The 21,226-nt window shown below is 48.7% G+C and overlaps 1 long non-coding RNA gene across 1 annotated transcript; it reads right to left on the bottom strand.

Annotated features, from left to right (window-relative positions):
- Positions 1-6,588: 6,588 nt before the first annotated feature.
- LOC141424087 (uncharacterized) lies at positions 6,589-20,693 on the bottom strand. Its single transcript, XR_012448925.1, has 2 exons — positions 19,761-20,693; positions 6,589-12,228 (listed from the first exon to the last, which is right to left on the bottom strand). It is a non-coding gene; the product is annotated as an uncharacterized lncRNA (long non-coding RNA).
- Positions 20,694-21,226: the final 533 nt, after the last annotated feature.

Here is a 21,226-nt window from a genome sequence, read left to right as displayed (position 1 = left end):
GAGGACGCCCGCCCACTTCTGGGCAGCACCCACACTGGCCTGGAAAAGCTGCCCCCCAAAGATGCTTGCTGAAGATATCCTGTGAGTCATGTCACCCTGTCCTGCCATGGAGTCCTGCCAGCACTGAGCCGAGGGCCTGACCACTGTGAAACTCTGCTCACAGGGTCTGCTCCGCCTGGCCCTCTGTCCTCCGACCTGGCCTTGCTCTGTGAGAAACCCCAACCCCACGCTTCTCTGCTGTCCCCAGGCACAGATGCTCCCTGGCTGTGCCTCTGACAAGGCTCCTCGGAACTGCCCACCAGACAGTTGTACCTCTAGCCAGTGTCTAACACCTGAGAACCCCAACATCCTAAGGCAGAGAGCTGTGACGCACCCATTAGCAAGGTCCAAGGTTTAGGACATTGGTCCTAACAACAACTGTTTTCAAGTTCCTGTGGCTCAGATGAAGTAGGGGTGCTATGTCCTGCAGAAAACATCAATGCTAGGTGAGGCTGCCCACCTCTCCCCATTGGCGACCAGCCCTGGCCTCCTCTTCTGCCCCTCAAATTCACTGAGGTGTCAGAAGGTGACTGTTCTTCCTCTTGGCCAGGTTGGCAGTGCAGACACCCAGGTGGAGCAGACCCTGCAGCAGGGGTCACAATCTGCAGACCCTGAGCTCAGTGCCCTGGGCCACCCATGGGGACTGGCTGGGACAGTGGGAAGGGGGTGTTGAGCAAGGCACAGGTGTCAGCAGGGTCAGGACCAGGTGCCAGGGCTCCCAGGATGTCTTCGGGAAATGACTGAGGGAAGCAACCCTTCCCTGCCTGCCTAGGTGCTGCTTGGGACAAGGCTGGCGTCCTCACCCTGGGCAGCCACTCCTTGTACAGCCAGAGTTTGGGTGGCCTGGAGATAAGGGGGGGATGTAGTTCATTAAGAAACAAACCGAGGCTCCTTCTGTATTGGGGGTTGGGCTCAGGCATCTTGTCTGGGACCTTGACATTGTCAGAGGCACTGTGGCCCTCTGTCCTGTATCAGGGACGGGAAGGTGACGGATGGGGTCCTCAGTGTCCCTGCTCACATCAGCCCAAGGAAGGCTTTTTTGCAAAGCCTACCCCTGCTGACCCCGGGCCTGGAGGGGGCTTTGTTCTCACCCCCACCTTAGTGCTCAAACCTCTGGAACCTGTTGACACACAAATGCCCTGTCAGAGGCAGGGACAGAATCACTGCGTTTGCACAGTGTGGGCTGTAGCTTCCCGGGGCTCCATGTCCAGGACAGCCCGCGCTCCCCCTCCAGTCTCTCCCCTATTCCAGTCTCTCCCCCTCCCGCTCCAGTCTCTCCCCCTCCCCCTCCAGTCTCTCATCCTCCCCCTGCAGTCTCTCCCCCTCCCCCTCCAGTCTCTCATCCTCCCCCTGCAGTCTCTCCCCCTCTCCCTCCAGTCTCTCATTCCCCCCTCCAGTCTCTCATCCTCCCCCTCCAGTCTCTCATCCTCCCCCTCTCCCTCAGTCTCTCCCCCTCCCCCTCCAGTCTCTCACCTCCCCTCCAGTCTCTCCCCTATTCCAGTCTCTCCCCCTCCCGCTCCAGTCTCACCCCCTCCCCCTCCAGTCTCTCATCCTCCCCCTCCAGTCTCTCCAACTCCCCCTCCAATCTCTCACCCCCACCCTTCCCCTGCAGTCTCTCCCCCTCCCTCTCCGGTCTCTCATCCCCACTCTCCAGTCTCTCCCCCTCCCCCTGCAGTCTCTCACCTCCCCCTCCAGTCTCTCATCCCCACTCTCCAGTCTCTCCCCCTCCCCCTGCAGTCTCTCACCTCCCCCTCCAGTCTCTCATCCCCCCTCCAGTCTCTACCCCTCCCCCTCCCCCTGCAGTCTCTCACCCTCTCCCTCCAGTCTTTCACACCCACCTACCAGTCTCTCACCCCCACCCTCCAGTCTCTCATCCTCCCCCTCCAGTCTCTCACCCCCATCCTCCAGTCTCTCATCCTCCCCCTCCAGTCTCTCCCACTCCCCCTCCAGTCTCTCACCCCCACCTCCAGTCTCTCATCCTCCCCCTCCAGTCTCTCACCCCTCCCCCTCCCGTCTCTCCCCCTCCCCCTGCAGTCTCTCACCCTCCTCCTCCAGTCTCTCATCCCCACCTCAACACCATCTCCAGCTCCTGCTCAGGACAGCTGACCTGGGTCCTTTCACCCTTTGAAAATGGCCTGACAGATGTGTCCCACTGAGCAGCTTGGTTGGCACCCACCCCATCCTCCACTCAGCAAGTAGCTAGTGAGCGCCTACTGAGTACGGGCATGGGGCCAGGCAAAAGACTCACTGGTGAATACTCACAAGTAAAGTGTCTACACACTTGATTCACACGACAGAAAATAGGCCCAGAGAGGGCAGAAAAAAAATCCCAGGTAACACAGCAAAGGGAGTGCAGGAAAAAGCAGTTCCCACCCCATTCCCCACCCCCCTTTTCCATCCATCCTGCTGGACAGCCTGGTCATCCAGTGCTCTCCTAGACCTGATTTGGACATTTTCAGGTGCATGGAGGGTGGGCTCTCCACGGCCGTGGATCTGCATGGGACCTCCCCCACTTGCCTTCCTATGATTTTAGGCAGAAATGCACATCAATTCCTATTTCCTCTTGGCTGGAGATCCAGAAACTCTGGGTAGCAGAAGAAGCCACAGTGGAGGAGCAGTGTTTGGTCCCCTGGCTGTGCACGTGATTTCACTCCCAGGGAAGGCAGAGAGACGTGTGTAGCCTGCCCCTGACAAATGCGTTGGGACTTGCAACTGTGACCTTTGGAAATAGGGTCTTGCAGATGGAATTATTTAAGATGAGGTCGTTCTAAGTCGGAGTGGGCCCTGATTCAATGACTAGGATCCTTTTAAAAAGAAAAAACAAAAGGTTGGGGGCGGGGATGAGGTGCACACCTGTAATCCCAGAACTCAGGATTCAAGGGCAGGAAGATTGCAAGTTCAAGGCCAGTCTGGGCTATATAGCAAAACAGAAGAGAGAGAGAGTGGGAGAGAGAGAGATTGAGGATGGCCTGTGGTTTTCACTGGGGGGTTGGGGGAAATGGCAGTACCGGGGATTGAATGCACAGCCTCACCTTCTGGAAGCACTCAGTCACTTGAGCCACACCCCTGGTCCAGCGCGTGGCTTTTTACTTGGCCTTTTTACTTGGCGGAAGCAGAAACTCTGAGCCTGATCACTTCCCAGGATGGAGTTTTCACCACTCCTTAGGAGGAACTGACAGAATTAAACCATGTCGCACACCACGACCTCTTTATGACTCAGAAATTATCCTCCTGGGTTAGACTTGTTAGTGTCCGTTACAAAGATTTTTCAGAAATATCAACCCATACTCAGCATAAGGAAAGGCCATTCAAAGGTTCGGGATAAATTTCTTGAGCAAATAAGAAATGACTCCATACTATTTTTAAGTGACAGTAATAGTAAAATTTATTAGGAAAAAAAATATACTTTCAGTAGACTGGAAGCAGATAGCCTCGAGAGTGTGAAGTGGAAAGACATTTTGGCAGTGCTGGGGTTTGCACTCGGGGTATTGCACTTGCTAGGCATCCCTTTTTGGATGCAGTATGTGTAAACAGAAGGCTTTGAACAGTGTTGAGGTTTGAACTCAGGGCCACCTGCTCACCACTTGAGACACTCCCAACCCTTTTTGCTTTACTTATTTTTCAGATATTTTACATATTTTTCAGATAGGATCTCAAATGTTTGCCCAGTGCTGTTTCAACCGAGATCCTCTTATCCACACTCCCAGGTACTGGAAGCATAGATATGCATCAGCACACCTGGCTTCTGTGTTGAGATAGGGTCTCACAAACTGTACCACCACAGCCAAGTCCGCATCGACTCTATGTTCTTCACACAGGTGTAAAATCTTATTCCTATTTTTGGGACCCTTGGATGGTTTTTGACAACTAAGTCATGTGTTCTCTGCAAGTATTGTGCGTTTCAAACAAGTCTACCAATAGGTAAGTGTAAAAATCTGAGACCAATTTTTCAGAACAACCCACAACCTGGTCCTAGTGTGCGAGAGCCTGTCCCAAGGTACTGTGAGACCAAAGGAAGAGGCAGGCAGACCCAGGATGGATCACACAGTGAAATTCACTGGGGGACTTTTTTGGGGGAGTGGTACTGGGGATTGAACTCACGGACTTGAACTTGTATGCCTTGGACCCAGATCTTCCTGCCTCCACCTCCTGAGTAGATGGGAGGGTCATCACACCCAGGGTGTGTTTGAGATAAAGTCCTAGGTTGGCTTTGAACCTCCACCCTGCTGTCTCTGCCTCTCGAGTTATTGGGAACTTTCTGTGGAAGCATGGTGCTGGGAACCAGCAAGACCATTGGATCCCCTCAATTTGGGTCAGAAAAGGGTGTATTTATGAGTCAGAACAAAAGTGATTTCATCATGGCTGAAACGGACCAGGCTTATCTTATGATAATCTGGAAGAATAAGGCACAGCCCTGGTGCCAGGGTCCTCACGGTTTGCTGGGAAACTCCCCAGGAAAAACCAGCCTCAGTTTCTCAGGGGTGATCACGGCCGTTTCAAGAAAGATGGCTGCAGTTGTGTCAGGCTGGATCCATACACCAGTCTTAATATTTGGGGGCGCTCACTGGCAATAGGACATTGTAAAACAAAATGATTTATATGCTAAGGTCTTGCCGCTTGTATAAATATTTGCACACAGTGTGTACTTGTGCGTTTCAGCAGTGGGCCAGGGGTCCTGACATTCCTTCCTTTTTCCTATAAATGAAAAAGAGTCACAGTGCGTGACCACTGAGAAATAGATGTGTAAAGTGAGCTTCTGTCAGGGTGATGCAAAGTTAGACACTGAAAATATCGAGTACTTTGAAACAAACTACTTTCTTCGTCTCTCCCTGCAGTTTGGATGCAGTATGTGTTTACAGTAGGCTTTGTGAGCTTTTTTTTTTTTAAATGGTGTTGGAATTTGAACTCAGGGCCTTACCACTTGAGACATACTCCCAGCCCATTTTTGCTTTAGTTATTTTTCAGACAAGGTCTCATATTTTTGCCCAGAGCTGTTTCAACCAAATTCCTCTTATCTACACCTCCCAGATACTGGGATGATAGGCATGCATCATTATACCTGGCTTCAGTATTGAGATAGGGTCTCGCAAACTTTTTGCCTGGGCCGGCTTCAGATAGTCATCCTCCTATCTATGCCTCCGACGTAGCTGGGATCATAAGCCTGTGCCGCCGTGCCTGGCCAGCATCCATTACTCTTTTCAAAATTAGGATCTGTTCATTGTAGAGGGGCTGCATTGTGACAATTCCAGATGGGCTTGTATTGCACATAGATTAGACCACCCACCATCTCTCCCTCGACCCCTCCCCACCCCACTTACAGCAATCGCAAGAGATTTTTTTGCTCTAGTTCATAGCATATGTGAAGTCCATCCTCCATATTCCCTCCCCTTCATCTCCCTCATTCAGCTCCTCTCCCACTAGCACCCCACACGCTGTACACATTTTACAGTCCTGTCTTTCATTGTGAATATTTAAGTTCATGTTCAAACCCAACTGTGGGTAAACTTTACTTTGGTTTGTTCAACCCCTCCCATTTCTCCCCCTTACCCCTTTACCTCCCACCCCCATTTTCGGCAGCGTTCAGTGCACACCCTGTGTCCTCTTCCTTCACAGGCATATGTTTTACGACATTACTGACGCTCCAGCCTTCTCTCCTCCTCTCCCTCCTCCCCCGAGGCCCTAGAGCAGCTCCACGTTTACAAATGTGTTCTACATCTGAGCGTGTGTGCGATCACGCTTGTTCTGTGTGTGCCTCTATCTTTGGATCTGTCTTCCATGTAGGAGAAAACATGCAGCCTCGTCTAAGCTCATCTGGTTCAGCCCTCCACCCTTTACGCTGTGCCCCCCTTTGTCTAGAAGCCCATTCGCATCTCACCGATGGCTCTCTTGCCTCAGAATATTGTCACCCTGTTGTCTACCTCTTGGGTTTTATTTGCTTCTGGCTGACACATGGCGTCCAGCTGCTTCTTCCCCACCTGCTCCTGTGTTGTGCCACACCCCCATTTCCCACCATGTTTTTCTGCAGTCACTCAACCTCTCTGTGCTCATCTCTGGAACAGCCTTACCTCTTCCTGCAACTTATTTCCTCACAAACGGCTCCATTCTACACCCTCCTTTATTTCCAGCTCTTTCTATTTCATCTCCCCTCTCCATTCTCCTTGGCTTTTGTAAGACTGGACCAGAGGTGGTGATAAAAGTGCCCCAGGATGACTCAAAGAGCAAGTGCACCTTTCGCTGTGTCATCCCTCTCCCGGGACCATTTCCAGGGAGGCCTCTCTGGGGTCCACCGTTCCTTTATATCTGAGTTGGGATTCTTTTCCAGGCACCCATGGAAGTTTCCGCATTCTTTCTACTCTTCCTGATGTTCCCCTCAACAGCTTCCCCTCGTGTCTGGCATCCAATTCCAGCTTAGGATCTGCGGCGTCTTCTATTTTTCACACATGAAAAATCATCCAGGATTCTTTTTCAGAGCTAAGACCTTGGTCAAACATGCATAACTGATGCACACAACAGTAATATTTGACAAAGGAAAAAACCACACACCCTTCCTGAAGATTAAAGGACATTTCATCTTTATTGTATTTCCCCAAGGGAAGAGTGGCCCTGTCCTCTTTGAACACACAAAACATGGGCGCTCTTACAAAACACATACCCTTTATAAAATGGCAAACCAACCTGTCAGTGCAAGTCGATGTTCACAGTTCAACAACAAAGGCTAAAACATCAAATAAAAATGTATATTCCCAACAATTTGAGTATTCTTACATAGCTATAATATATAAGTAGAATGGATAAAAAGAACTTATTGTAAGAGTAAAAACATTTATGAATGTGTAAGTTATAATCTGAATAATGAAAATATAAAGAACAGCATGTTTTCAAATCTACAACCATCTCAAAACATTGCAAATAAATATAGTAAACATTTTATGACCAACTTATTCAAAATAATTCAATATAACTTATGATTTATATTAACTATATTTACACTAACTCTATTATGATCCCACGTGTCTAAGTTTACATATTAAAAACAGTCATCAAATCTGGCAAACCAAATATACGTGAGCATATGACCGCAACGTGAATTTTGGTGAGACTACAGGTGCCTCAGGAAAGAAGCGACCCAGCAAGGCCTGATTTCCCTTCATTCCTTCATGGACTCCCAGGTGTGCCCCCACACCGAGGAGTGGGGTAGTTTTATTAGGCTTGTTCTGGAAGAATCTGGGTTCTTCTAGGTTTGGGAAACTCCTCGCTCTTCCTTGCTCCAGCTGGCTTCAGTGTTGGTTTAGACTTCCTGATGAACATTCCCATCTCCCTGGGCACGGCGATCTGGAAGGCAGAGAGAAATGATGTCAAGAGGCAATGCTCCAGGAGGAAGGTGATCGACAGGCTAAGTCAGTCCCAACAAGGGTTTGGAACCACTTACAGATCCTAATTCACCTCTAGCCCTTCATCCAGTCTTGGGGATTGAAAGCAGGCTTCGTGCTTGCCAGGGAGGTACTCTATCCCTTGAGCTATGACTCCAGCCCTTTATTTTATTGCTTTAAGCTAGGTTCTCCTTAGCTTTGCCTAAGCTGGCCTCCGACTCCTGACGTCCTGTCTCTATCTCCCAGTTAGCTGGATTACAGGTATACACAACCATGCCCAGCTCTGAAGCATCACCAAGAATTGTGATGACTCTTGGGCTTTTCTTTCCATGACTCCAACAATCACTTAAGCCCTGAGGTCAGGCCCAACAGTCTTCTGTAGAGCAGAACATGAGGTGATTCTGCTCAAGGAAGGAAGAAAAAAGCGATGTCAGACACAGTTCCCTAGGTGTGAACTCACAATGCGACTGTGGACTAAACTCAGACCGTGGTCCTCTCCACTTACTGAAAATGTGAACCTCTGACCGTGCGACAGCATACCTGACGTCAGGATGTCATGAACCAGGACACCAGAACCCGAATCCCAAACCAAACTCCCGATGTTTCATCCTCGCGTGAACTGGGCTAGCTGTGCTCTACAAAAATCAAACCTTTGCTCAATGCTCTGCTCACATCCATCACTGTTAAGGTGTGGCTTGTGTGCAGCCACCGCAAGCTGCGCACAGTTCCGACCAACGTTCTTGACCATAAACTTGAGGGGAAAGGGAGAAGAGGGGAACTTGGTCCAACAGTGGTAGGGTAAGGAGAACAAGAAATTTCAAAGAGAATTCTGGCCATAGGAAATTTGTTTCAAGTCAAATTAGGACTAAACTAGTTAGTGGCCATCTGTCATTGATAATATTCAGACCTCCCACATTTTCTTCTTCCTTCCTTCCTTCCGTCCTTCCTTTCTCCCTCCCTCCCTCTGTCCTCCCCCTTCCTTCCTCCCATTTTCCTTCCTTCCTTCCTTCCCTCCATTCCTCCATTCTTCCTTCCTTCCTTCCCTCCATTTCTCCATTCTTCCTTCCTTCCTTCCTTCCCTCCTTCCCTTTCTTTCTTTTTTCTTATGGCACTTGGGTTTGAACTCAGGGCCTTGACTTGCTGGACAGGTGCTCTACTATACTTGAGCCATGGCTGCAGTCCTATTTTGCTTTAGTTATTTTCCTACGGGGTCTTGTTTTGTACCCATGCCTGCCTAGATCCTGACCCTCCTATTTTTACTTCCCACATCACTGTGTTATCAGTGAGTCCCCAGAGTTGGTACCGCATGGGACCCTAGGTCAAGACTGAATTAAGAAGTGACGGCAAAAGCTCGGATGATGGGCATATGGAGGTTACAGCTAGCGGATACTCGCGGCTGACAGAAATCAGCACTTGCTCACAGCTGCCATTCGGACCCAATGGCTTTGGGTTAAAGGATTTCTACCTCATCCGAGCCCTAGCGACACTTGGGTGTCTCTGAGGCCTGGCTATATGGCCGGCCCCTGGCCCCCAGCACGTCTCTCAGGGTCACTTCTCTCTGGTTGTCATTTCTATGGCTGTGCAGTGACCGGGAGTGTCTTACAGCCTGGGATGGTTGGGCTGCTTTATGGTGTGGCACCAGGTGTGGCACGGAGTGGTCAGGCAAGGGGGTTTCAGGATTTCCTAAGCAGACATCAAATCGCCCTGGGCACACTACAAGGACACAGACACACCTTTACTGAAGCCGATGATGGAACAGAGTTCTAAGGCAGGTGGGTGCGGTCTCGCCCCCACACCCAGAGGTCCGGGTTATAGGCCTGGATCCGGAAAGAAAAACAGCTTCATGAACAGTGCTGCTCCCCAGGGAGACCTCTCCCCATGTCCGGCCTCCACTTCTTTCTAGTTCCCAAACCCATTCCTTCCTTCGCTCTCCAATCCAGAGCCTTCCCCCCAAGTCCTTCGCAGCCCGGACCCTCACCTCTTCACACTCCTCTCGGGACACCCGCATCCTGCAGCCCATGGATCGCATCATCTGGTACCGTAACTTGTGGAACAGAGGGTGCTGGAAGTAGTTCTTTCCGTAAAGAAAGTAAAATATGTCTTGCTTAGGAGCCTGGTTGTCCTCTTCCATGTCATTGGCCAGATATCTGGGGAAAGAAATCAGAGCCCTCGTCAGAGGGACAGCCAGGGAGCACCTGCACCTGCAGTCAAGTGCCAGGAAGAAGAGCAGGCTGACCCTCTCAGCCCAGGGACACATCACCCCTGCTCTGTACAAAGAGGACTGTAGAGCCCACTGTGGGACAGAGGTCTCCCAAGGGGCCTCTCACACTGTGATGATGGAGAAAAGCCCATCTGGAGATCCTGAGGCTGTCCCCTGCCACTATCATGCCCTGCAGCTGGCATCATGGCTCCCCATCTCCCTCCTCACTCCCTTTGCTCTACTTGGGCTGTGTGCACACCTGTGTCCCCACTACAGAGTAATGACCCATGGGTGTGGCCTAACCCTGTCCATTTCTCCATTTATCCCTGCCCAATCAAGTGGTTGATGGAGAATTTGGCTCATGAGATGTGTTAATTCCACCACCTTTTCTCAGACCTCTCTTTCCATCCACCCATGTGCCCTGGTGCAGAGGTTGCTGGGCCAAAGGTTTTCTTGAATGAATGAATGAATGAGGGAACAAGTGAGTGAATGAATGAAGGGAAGATTCAAGCCAAATGCCATTACTGATTACTTCATTGATACAACACAACAATAAAAACACTTTTAAAATGAACAGAACTTAGCTGAGTGCTTCAAGAATGGTGGCCTGTGCCCATGGAGCTTTAGCCTATCGGGCCTCAGCAGCTGCTGGGAAAGAAGAGCTCTCCTGTCGCCAGCACACAGCAGTTAAAGGCAAGTACATATAGCTTGGCTCTCACTCCACCGACTTTCAGGACATGATGCTTAGAAACCACAACCAAGCAGGTGGGCGTGGTGGCATATGTCTGTAATCCCAGCTACATGGGCAATGGGGAAATCAGAGGATCATGGTTTGAGGCCAACCCCAACAAAAAAGTTAGCAAGATCCCATGTCACAAAACAAGCTGGGCATAGTGGTATATGTCTATAATCCAAGCTAGGCAGAAGGCAGAGGTAGGAGAAGGATGGTAGGGGGCAAAAAGTGTGAGGCCCTACCTGCAAAACAGACCACAGCACAAAGTGTTGGTAGAGTGTTTACCTAGGAAATACAAGGCCCCAAGTTCAAACACTAGTACTGCCAAAACAAACCAAAAATCCGAATAAAAAATAACCTCCCACCACGCAAGCAGGATTTCTGCCTGAAGTGGGGGGCTTTGGCTCATACACCTCTATTGCCTGCAGTTTAAACTGGCTAGACAACGAGCAGAAACCTAGTCATTTTGAAGACAAGTAATTAGACTCCTATCACTTGGTAATAAATAATGGAGCCATGACAGGTGACTGCAATTTTTTTTCTTTTTGGTGGGACCAGAGTTTGAACTCAGAGCTTCACCCTTAGATAGTAGGCACTCTAGAGCTAAGGCATGCCTCCAGTTCATTTTTGCTCCGGTTATGTTTGAGATGGGGTCTTGCAAACTGTTTGCCGGGCTGCCTTTGAACCACGATCCTCCCATGTCAGCCTCGTAAGTAGGTAGGATTGCAGGCATGGACACCAGTGCCTGGCTCAAATTTGCTATTTGGTAAAGACGACAGATCCAAATACTGCTTTATCTACTTTAATCTCTGCTCATAAAAATGCTTCTGAGCCTGGTGCCAGTGGCTTACACCTGCAATCCTAGCTACTTGGGAGGCTGAGACTGGGAGGATCACAGTTCAGGCCAACTTGGGCAAAAGTTATTGAGACCCCCATCTCAATGGAAAAAGCTGTGTGTGGTGGCACACACATCTCATCCCAGCTATGGCAGAAAGCATAAAATAGACAGATTACGGTCCAGGCCAGCCTAGGCAAAACCAATAATCTATCTGCAAAATAACCAGACTATCTCCAAAAAGGGCTGTGTAGAATGCCTGCCTAGCAAGTGTAAACCTCTGAGTTCAAATCCCAGTACCACCAGCAGCAGCAGCAGCAATATCTATGTATAAAAAAGTAATTTTTGGTACAGGTGCTGTTTAAGTGCAGCAGAAGTCTAAGAAAAATGGACTCAGTGGAGAGAAGCAAACAAGCAGCAGCCTCCACACGGTGCCTCACAGGGTGGTGACACGAGACGCTGTGACCAGTAAGTTCTCCTAGCTGGACTCCTGCTTGTGTTCTGACTTCTTGGGGCAATCAGTAATTCCCACTGCTTGACAACAGAGCAGGCAGGGCTAGCAAGAGCTTTGGAAGCTTCCTCATGCTTGAGGAACTTACATTTTAAAGCCTCTAGGGCCCAGGGCTCCAATTAAACAGATGCTGTTTTGGAACAAAACAATTATTCGCAGTCACATATACAAGGCTGTCAAGGTGGCGAAAGTTTTAAAGACAGGAACAACACATTTAGGCCTGGCGGAGTGGCTCAAGTGGCAGAGCGCCTGCCTAGTGAGCGTGAGGCCCTGAGTCAAACCCCAATACCACAAACAAACAACCAAACAAACCAAAACAAAACAAAGCCAGCGTCTTTAGATATGATTTTTAACCAAGACACAGATGACATAAAGGAACAATGTCCCACAGGTCTGTGCATTATGGATAAAATGCACTCTGTCAGATACCATACCATACCTTCATAGACGTGTTATACAATGAAATAAATGAAGTAAAAAGATCCAGGTAGCGAGTTGTGAATACCAGTGCAAACAGAAGCTGGCTTTTCCCGGAAATACCTGAACAAACAGAAAGAAAGCATGAGAAAAGTCCTGGAGAGCGACACGGGAAGTGTGTGTGGGGCAAGGGCTGGCGTCGGAGGCCCGGGTCTAGGACAACTGTGAGTAACCAAGAGTACTTCCAGTTTTTCTTTCCTTTAGCATCCCAGTGTGCACTACTCTTGAAGGCCCTGCCAGCTTTTGTCTTCCTGTGATAGGTGAGTCTAGGAAAGTGACTTCATTGTACCACCAGCACACCAGGACGGGCGTCCTCCAAGGAGCACTGCGCTTCTCATTCTGTCACCTCAGGCATTTCTTTCAACAGCTGGGCTATTATTAGCATTGTAACTGTCTTTACCTCTGGATCTTTCCATTTTAAAATACGGTCTCCATGGCTAGGGGCATATGACGCAGTAGAAGCATGCTTGCCTAGCATGCTGAGGCCGTGGGTTCAATCCCCAGTGCCATCACAACAAACCAGAGCCCAAACCCAGTTTCTCCATGGTGACAAATCTTTGGAGGGTGGAGTTGGAAGCTACTCTGATTAAGGGGACAAGGAATCAGCTGAGGAGACTGGTTTAGGTCTCCAAGCAGGAGCCTCTCGTCCCCTGGAATAATGACACAACAGTGCACACCTACTTGGTAGGAGGTGGAGATGAGGAGGATCAAAGTTTGAGGTGAGCCTCGACAAAAAAGTTTGAAAGACTCCCATCTCAACCAACAAGCTGGGTGTGGTGGCATGCACCTGTGACTCCAGCAATGGAGGAAGCACAGGTAGGAGGGCTGTGTCCTAGGCTGGCCCTGGGCAAAAACGAGACCCTATCCAAAAGAATAACAAAAACAAAGGGCTGGTGGAGTGGCTCAAATGGCAGAGCGCCTGTCTAGCAAGCAAGAGGCCCTGAGTTCAAACCCCACTATAGCAAACAACAACAAAGTTACAAATAAAAAAAAATTAAACTCCATCTTTTAGATTCATCATACATCATTTTGGTTTTTGTTTTGAGGCAGGATCTCTCTCTCTCTCTCTCTCCCAGGCTGGTCTTGAACTTTATATCCTCCTGCCTCAGCCTCCTGGGTGCTGAGATCAAGGTGTGCACCACCATGCCCAGCACCATTATGCATTTTAGTAAGCATGTATTTAACAGAAGAGTCACTACAACCAAGTGACATTCATAACACCCCGGGACATAAAATAAATCACATTGTTTTTCAATGACACTTCATAGTTTGCTGAAACTAAGAACCTGGATGCAAGAATGTTATTTTCTAAGTATGAGTAATTACAGTTCCAGCTTATTCACAGTAACATCTAAAGAGAAACCAAGAAAAGTTGACTCTTTCCAAACCCATCAACAGAAACCAATTTCAAGAGCCAAAGGAAGAGATTCAGGCAGCACATGTGCTGTTAAGTCTTTTCCTCAGCAACGAGGACTTTTTTCCACGAGAGATCGGTGTTCAAAGGAGAAGCCATGAAGCTGATGGTAAAAACTAGACCCGAGATGGGGAAAGAAACTGGAAGCAGACAACTCACACTGGATGTTTGTTGAAGCCTTCAAAGATAAGTTTCCAGTCTGCTTGCTGTACGGTTCCACCTAATGTTTCAAACTTATAGGATACAAGCTGAGCACCTATACTCTTAGTTACTGTGGGGTCTAAGACTGGAAGGAATGCAGTTCAAGGCCAGTCCAGGCAAATAGTTTGTGAAACTCCCTCTCCAAGAAAACCATAGCAAAATGGACTGGACGTGTGGCTCAAGTGGTAGAGTGCCTGCCTTGCAAGTGTGAAGCATTGAGTTCAAATCCCACTTCTACCAAAAACCTTACAGGATACAGATGGGCAAATTTTTCCATAAAGGGTTGATTCTTTAAAAAAAAAAAAAAAAGGAGGAGGGGAGGTTGGAGGTACAGCTCAAGTGGTAGCATTTGCCTGTTTAGCAAGTGTGTAGTCCTGAGTTCAAATCCCAGTACTACCAAAAAAAAAAAAAAAAGGAAAGAAAAATTATAAAAAGGGTTTATTCTAAAGCAGCTTTGGAAACCAGGCAGAGTACTTCTGTCCTCATTTTCAGCATTCCTGTACTAAACACCAAGGACAATAATATAGCTCTAATCACTCCTCTTTGAGATTCACCTCACCTGTCACCTCCTCTGGGACATCCTCCCTTGTGCTGTTGATTCATCCAGCTGCTGCCCTCGTTTTTCTTACAGACTTAAAAAGACACACTATGATTGGGTTCCTGCCTCCTCTCTCCCCAAACCTCCACTCACCACAAAGCTGAGATAGGCAGGGGTCGTGCCTTATTCCGTTTTGTATTCCTTATGTGGGACCCTGGGCCTGACACACAGCAGGCTCCACAAGATACTTGCTGAATGAATGGACACATGGAGAAAAGAAAAAGGCAGTCACCTTTTCGTGTCACTTGGCAAATTTTCATTGTGTGGTATTTGGGGAATACACTTCTAAAGCATTTCCAAGTCCAGCTGTGTCTTTCGCCTGAACAGTTAATGTGCTCTGTCCCAATTCACTACCAGCTAGAGCATGGAGAGCTCCCTGGGTGAGCACAGGGTAGAGAGGAGGACAGACAGCACTGGCACCATGGTGCAGAATCCAGGCAGGGACCAGCATGCTGGGAATCCCCAGATGCTTACATGATTCTACACTGTGCTCCCTGGCTTGGATCCTGATTGGCAATTAGCAGCCTTTCCCTTTGCACTGTAGAAATGTCAGTCTCCACAGAAAGGCAGGAATCCCAGCTGAGGATGTGAGGGGCCCAGGAATCACCTCGGGGGATGCTGTGGAGTGTTTGCTAGTAACTGCTTGTTGGGCAAATGCTCTACCACTTGAGCCTTACCTCTAGCCCTATCTCCATTTTAATTTATTGATTTGCTGTGCCAGGATTGAACCCAGGGCTCATGCATACTAGGCAAGTGCTCTACCACTGAGCCACACCCGAGCCAACACCAACAACCTGGTTTTAGAACAACATACACCAAAGCTCTCAGGTAACAAGCACTCACAGAATATGCACTGTAAGCACTTCAGACACTGATGTCCTAGTACCAAGTGCACCAAACATCCATAGTAAGTAGCATCACTTGTCAAATGGAAGTCACTCATTAAACTTAACATCTCTCCTGTCTTTACTCACAAAGCTGAGCTACTATATACTTCAGTGTAGCTACTTTAAAGTCTGATGTAGTTAAAAGTTGCATTTTTAGATCAGGGACATAGTAGCTCATCCCAACTACTAGGGAGGTAGAGACTGAAAGGACTGTGCTTTGAGACTAGCCTGGGCAAAAAGTGAGACTCATCTCAACAAAGGATCAGGCATGGTGGTGCACGCCTGTAGGATTCTTGGAGACCCTTTCTGGAACACAGCTAAAGCAAAAAGGGCTGGAGGCACGGCTAGAGCGGTACCGCCCCCTAAGTACTGCTCATCCCAAAAGTGATTAGGTCTTTTTCAACACCCCTGCCACTTCCAAGTGTAACTTCCCAAGCTTTTCAAAAGCCCCTTCTCTATGTGTTTGTGTATAGGTACTGTATACATTTACCCCTCAAAGCATGGCTCATGGTGGCTTTAAGCGTGCTTTTTGAAGCTATGTCTCAGATTCATCATTCCCTGCTATGAGTATGTCTCACTCTAGCTCAGTTCTTTGCGTTGTTTACAATTTTTGTTATAAATCTTGCACAAACATCTTTGTACCTATAGATGGTGTTTTGCACTTACTTAGGTACAATGAACATTTTATACTTTTATGTCATTTGTTCACATATGACAATTTCTATAGCCCAGATTCCTTAAAACTACTGGTACAATAAACATGAACACTGTCACCTAGCACGGCCAAACCTGTCCTAGGGAGGCAGCGACCAGGCCATTAACACCTGCAGGGAACGCCCTTTTCCTCAGCGTAACACTTCCACTTTCTCCACCTAGTGGGTAGATAATGGTGTGTGCTGCCATTTGCACACCCAAGTTCAGAACTAGTGAGGCCGGGGATTTCTGCATGCCAATTGGTCTTATTTTCTGTGAACTGCCAACTTGGTCAATTTTGATGGTTCTTAACCTACTGTCACCTATACTACAGATTATTTCTCTTGGTTTCTTGTCTTTGATTATATTTTGAAATAACAAGTTAACTTAGAGGCATGTGTCACCTTGTCTCTTCCTCAGTCTGCCCGGTCCTACCCAGGACCATGGTACGAATACACATTCAGGTCACCTGTGTCCATCGGCAAACTTTTATTCTTTTCTGCGGAGTTCTTTACACTCCTTGTTGGGAAGCCAGAGGCATCTCTGGCATCTTTTTTGTTGCTTCACACCCATACTATTTATTGCCCATCTGGTTTGACATCCACATATCCACGTTTTTATCTTTTCATACGTGTGTCTTACCATCTCATCTGAACTGCTGGTGCCTTTTTTTCCCCCCTTCAACGCTGGGGATTGAACCTCCAGCCTGCTAAGCAAGCAGTCTACTGCAGCTTCCAGAGCAAAAACTTTGATTGTTGCCAGCGGTTGCTGTGAATTGCCTGGGTGCCTTGCACACAGCAGGTGGTTAATAAATGCTTCAGAGCAATGATCACTCCAGAGACTAGCACTCAATAACAGCACCAAGAGGGAGTTGGGAATATGATGCAAAAGCTTCCCGAAGTACTCAGTGTCAGCAATAAAAGGAGGTATTTTCCACTTACTTAAAAATATAAACCCAAATATGTGATATGCAGAGACACTGTTTGGGAGGTTGACAAGTTTGTAGCCTGCATAACAACATCTAGGAGGGAAGGAGAGAGACCAGGCAGGGGAGGAGGGCTGGGGGTCATGGCTCTCGGGACTCCCCTGTCACTCAAACTCTGTAGATAGAGCACTTAACCGCCTACAGGGAAACAGAGATAGAAGCCCCTTCATCTAAACGCCATGCTTGTTCTCCCAGGTTATCTAGGCAGCGTTTAGGACAGAAAGAGAGCGATGATTTGAGCATACCGAGGATCAGACTGCCATGATAGTTCAGAAATATGACACTCACCCTTCATTTTGGGGAGCCCTCTGTAATGACAATGGCAGATGCAGTCATAAAAGAATGCAGATTCAAACAAGATCAACTCACTGTCCCACTTTTTTAAAAACAGATCCTTAATAGGAGCTGTTCTGGAATGAGATTGCAGGAAACTGAATCCCAGCTTCCTCCCAAGCCCACCCTGTCCCTCACCCTTAGGAAAAAGGGCCTGTGGTTTGGAGGCTGCAGGCCTGTTCAAAAGTGCCAAAATCCTAAAATAAGCCCCATCCCAGTATTTTTGAGGTGAGAAACACAAGCTGGTTCTATATTGTCTCCTATTCCTGTTATATGAGAAATTCTATCAAGTTCTTATTCTTTCAACAACTTTTATAATTTAGGATGGAAAAACAACACAGTTAGTGAAGCCCAGCACTTAATTCTGAAGCAATGATCTTGGTGATTTCTGACAAAGATCTTGGAGATTTCATTTTTTAAGAGGCTGGTTTCGAAAAGTCACACCAGAAGGAAATCCACCGGCCAGAAATACTTGGGAACACACACTATCTTCCTTTGTGGCATTAGGGTTTGAACTCAGGACCTCACTCTTGCTAGGCAGGCATTCTACCACTGGAGCCATCCCCCCCAGCCCTTTTTTGTGATGGGTTTTTTTTTTCAAGATAGGGTCTCCAGAATTACTTGCCTGGGGCTGGCTTTTAACCACAATCCTACTGATCTCTGCCTCCTGAGTAGCTGGCATTACAGGTGTAAGCCACCAATGCCCGGCCCTTTGTTGGCATTGTAGCTGAAGTACTTTCCATTTTCCTTAATGCTCTCAACCTCCCAAATGAAAACAATGAATATGTAAAAAACAAAACAGCAGACCCTCTCCTTGCAACTCACCATCCTCTTAAGAATTAGGAATTCTCCCCAACATTTTAGTGTGGATACAAATTAACTACCTGCCAGAAAAGGAGATTCTAGGACCCACACTCATACAAAGATTTTGAAGTAAAACTAAAGATTGAAAGTAACATCTTAGTACAAGAACAAAAAGACCTAATCCACTAGCATCAAACATTTAAACTAACTCCTTAGGCCAAAGCAGACAGATTTAGTCAAAATCCTTAACTGTGAATTACTGATTGTGTTTCTACCCTGGCTCTGTCACTACGATTACCTTCTGAGATTCCTCTCTCTCAGAACAGGGACAATGGCAACTACCCCTACGTTGTTTTAAGGATGTCTCGAGTAAGTCATGGAAAGCACTTAGTTGACTACTCAATACACAGAAAGTGCTTAAAGTTAGCTATCACAATTGCTTGGCTGTCACTGGAAATCATGCAACTGAGCCTTTCAGTGTACGTCACCTCCATGTAACACACACTGGCTTCAGTACATAGTACATGGACTTTGTAACATCTATGTTGAGTGCTCAAAGTTCTTTTTTTGGTTTTCCTTACTTCCTGGATCTCAGCTATGTTCCTGGGAGACAGGTGAGGCCTGCAGACAGCAGAATCAAAGACACAGTGTTACTTTAGAAGTGAAGATTTTTATAAATCAACCAGATAAGTGGAATCTGCCACCCAGGTCCTTTAGGATTCCCATCCTTCGCTGCCTGAAAAAATTAAGTTCTGGAGTTCTTCAAAGTTATAAGTTTAAGGAAGGCTTTGCATTTGACGAAACTATTTAAAATGTGCCTTCCTTAATGAAATATACAACTCCATTATCTGGGAGAGGTTTGTTGCACTGGCTCCCAGCAAGACTTGCATGAAATGAGCATGTCCTGTGGGGAGGGACCAGGCCAACTCACTGGTGACGTGGAGCCAGGAACCGCGTGGGACCACATGGGACCTCAAGGGTACCCAGAGCCGCAGATTTAGCAGAACCCGTTATTAGATAGATGAAGGCCCTCGAAGTTTAAGAAATCATTTGCCTCTCAAAGCAGCACGAACTGCGTCAACAAACTCAAAGACCCAAGCCCCCCCAGCCCTGCGGATGGCGGGTGCGATCCGGGATTCTAGGGCTTGGGTGACCTGACCCGAACCCCCTACAAACCAGCACTATCCTACAGCCCCGTCCTTGCAGGGGCAGGGTGGGCAGCAAGATGACCTCTATCCCCGGCCCTCCCAGGCCCCCATCTCCCCGCTGCCACGTCAGGTCACGGTCCTGTCTTCCTCCCCTCTCCAGTCCCATTGATCCGAGGGTCTCCAACCTGGGTTCCGCCCGGAGAATCCCCCGGATGAGGGACACGCCCACCGGACCCCCATTCCAAAGTTTTCAGACAGAACAGGGCACCGCACAGCGCGGCCAGCGCCCCCTGGGCCCACGGCTCAAATTCAGGAGCAAACCGAGTCCAGCGGGGCTGCGCTGCGACACCAGCAGGGCCACCGCGAGGGGCCGCAGAGTCCCCTCACACCGGGCCCATCGCCCACCGACGGCCGTGATGGCCACCGCGATCCCAGCCCCCTTCCAGGGACGGCCGGGGTCCCCCCCGCCCCGCCCCCTCGGGAGCCCCGGCCCCGCGCGCCCCAGCCTCTTGGGCCTCGCCCGGCCGCTCACCGGCACAGGAGCGCGTCTTCCAGATCTTCAGCAGCAGGATGACGATGGCCGCCAAATGGGACAAGAGTCCGGTCAACCGGAAGATGTTCATGGCGGCGGCGACAGGTAGCAAACGCGCGGCGGCCCCGAGGCTCAGCGGCTCAGGAGGCGGCGGAGGCGGCGACCCCTGAGAGGAAGCGGCGAAGATGGCGAGAGCGGGCGCGACGTGGCCAGGGACGTGGCCGAACCGCCGTCGCGCAGGCGCGGGGCAGGCTGGGAAAGCGGGCGGCCGCCAAGCCCCGCCCCTTAGCCCCGCCTCTTAAAGGAGCCGCTCCCAAGCGCAGGCTGGGCGCTACAGCCGGTCCTGGCTTTCTGCTGAGAGTGGTTGGGTTCTTGTCAACTTCCCTCTGCTGCGCTTCCGGTCTCCCCTTGGTGCCAGAAGTCTTCTTTACTGTTTGAAATGACATTCCTTTGTGAGGGTTTTCTTTTTTTTTTTAATCCCCTAACACTTGTTTTTACTATATGAAAATGTACAAGAGGAAAATCACGCGTGATTGATCACGGTGGACCTGGGCTGTAATAGAGGATGGGCTGAAGTGGGAATTCTGCCGTGATAGAGAATGTGTGCGGGGGTGTGGCTCAGTGGTAGAATGCTTGCCTAGCATGTGAGGAGACCCGGGTTTGATCCCCAGCCTTGGAGGGGTGGGGAAGGAAAAAAAAAGATAGATAAATGCAAAATGAGGTGGAAAAGGGAACATTTCCTTAGGATGAGAGATCGATTAGGCTGGCAGCCAGGGTCTGCTGTACAACTTGTAGCCACTTCTGCCTTTGGCAGCCTCCCTGAGCTTGTAGGGCGTTTGCTATTTAACTAAGAAGAAATTTAAACTATAAGGATAATTTATTTATTATTATTATTAATTCTTTTTTTTTTTACCATTTATCTTCAACTACAAATGTACGTATCAGAGCATTTAGGCTGGGGTTGTAGCTCAGTGTTAGACAAGTCTAGCCTGATTGAGGCTCTGGGTTCATGCCACAGCACCTGGGGGTGGGGAGAGGCCTGGCGTGGTGGCTCACCCCTATAATCTCAGCAATTTGGGAGGTGGAGATTAGAAGGATCATGGTTTGAGGCTAGCAGGACCAAAGAGTGACGGAGGGGCAGGGCGCAATACTGGGGATTGAACTCAGGACCTGGCCTGGCTAAAGCACTTAACCACCTGAGCCACAGTCCCAGTCTAGCTGGTGGCCTTTTACCTGGCAGAAATAGAAGCTGTCATGGAGTGTTGGCGGGGAAGGAAAGGCCAGTCAAAGGTTTGGGATAAGTTTCATCTCCAAATAAGAAATGATTCTGTACTCTTGTCCCAGGTGTAAAATCTTGTCATTTTTGTTGAGTCACATGTTCTCTGCAAGTATGACGTATTTCAAACACGTCTACCAACTGGTAAGTATAAAAGTCTCAGACCAGTTTTTCAGAACAACCCACAACC

The sequence above is a fragment of the Castor canadensis genome, chromosome 6, assembly GCF_047511655.1.
Source record: "Castor canadensis chromosome 6, mCasCan1.hap1v2, whole genome shotgun sequence".
Lineage (NCBI taxonomy): Eukaryota > Metazoa > Chordata > Mammalia > Rodentia > Castoridae > Castor > Castor canadensis.
The sequence above is the reverse complement of the archived record's forward strand: the minus strand, read 5'-3'. Positions and strand labels throughout refer to the sequence as shown.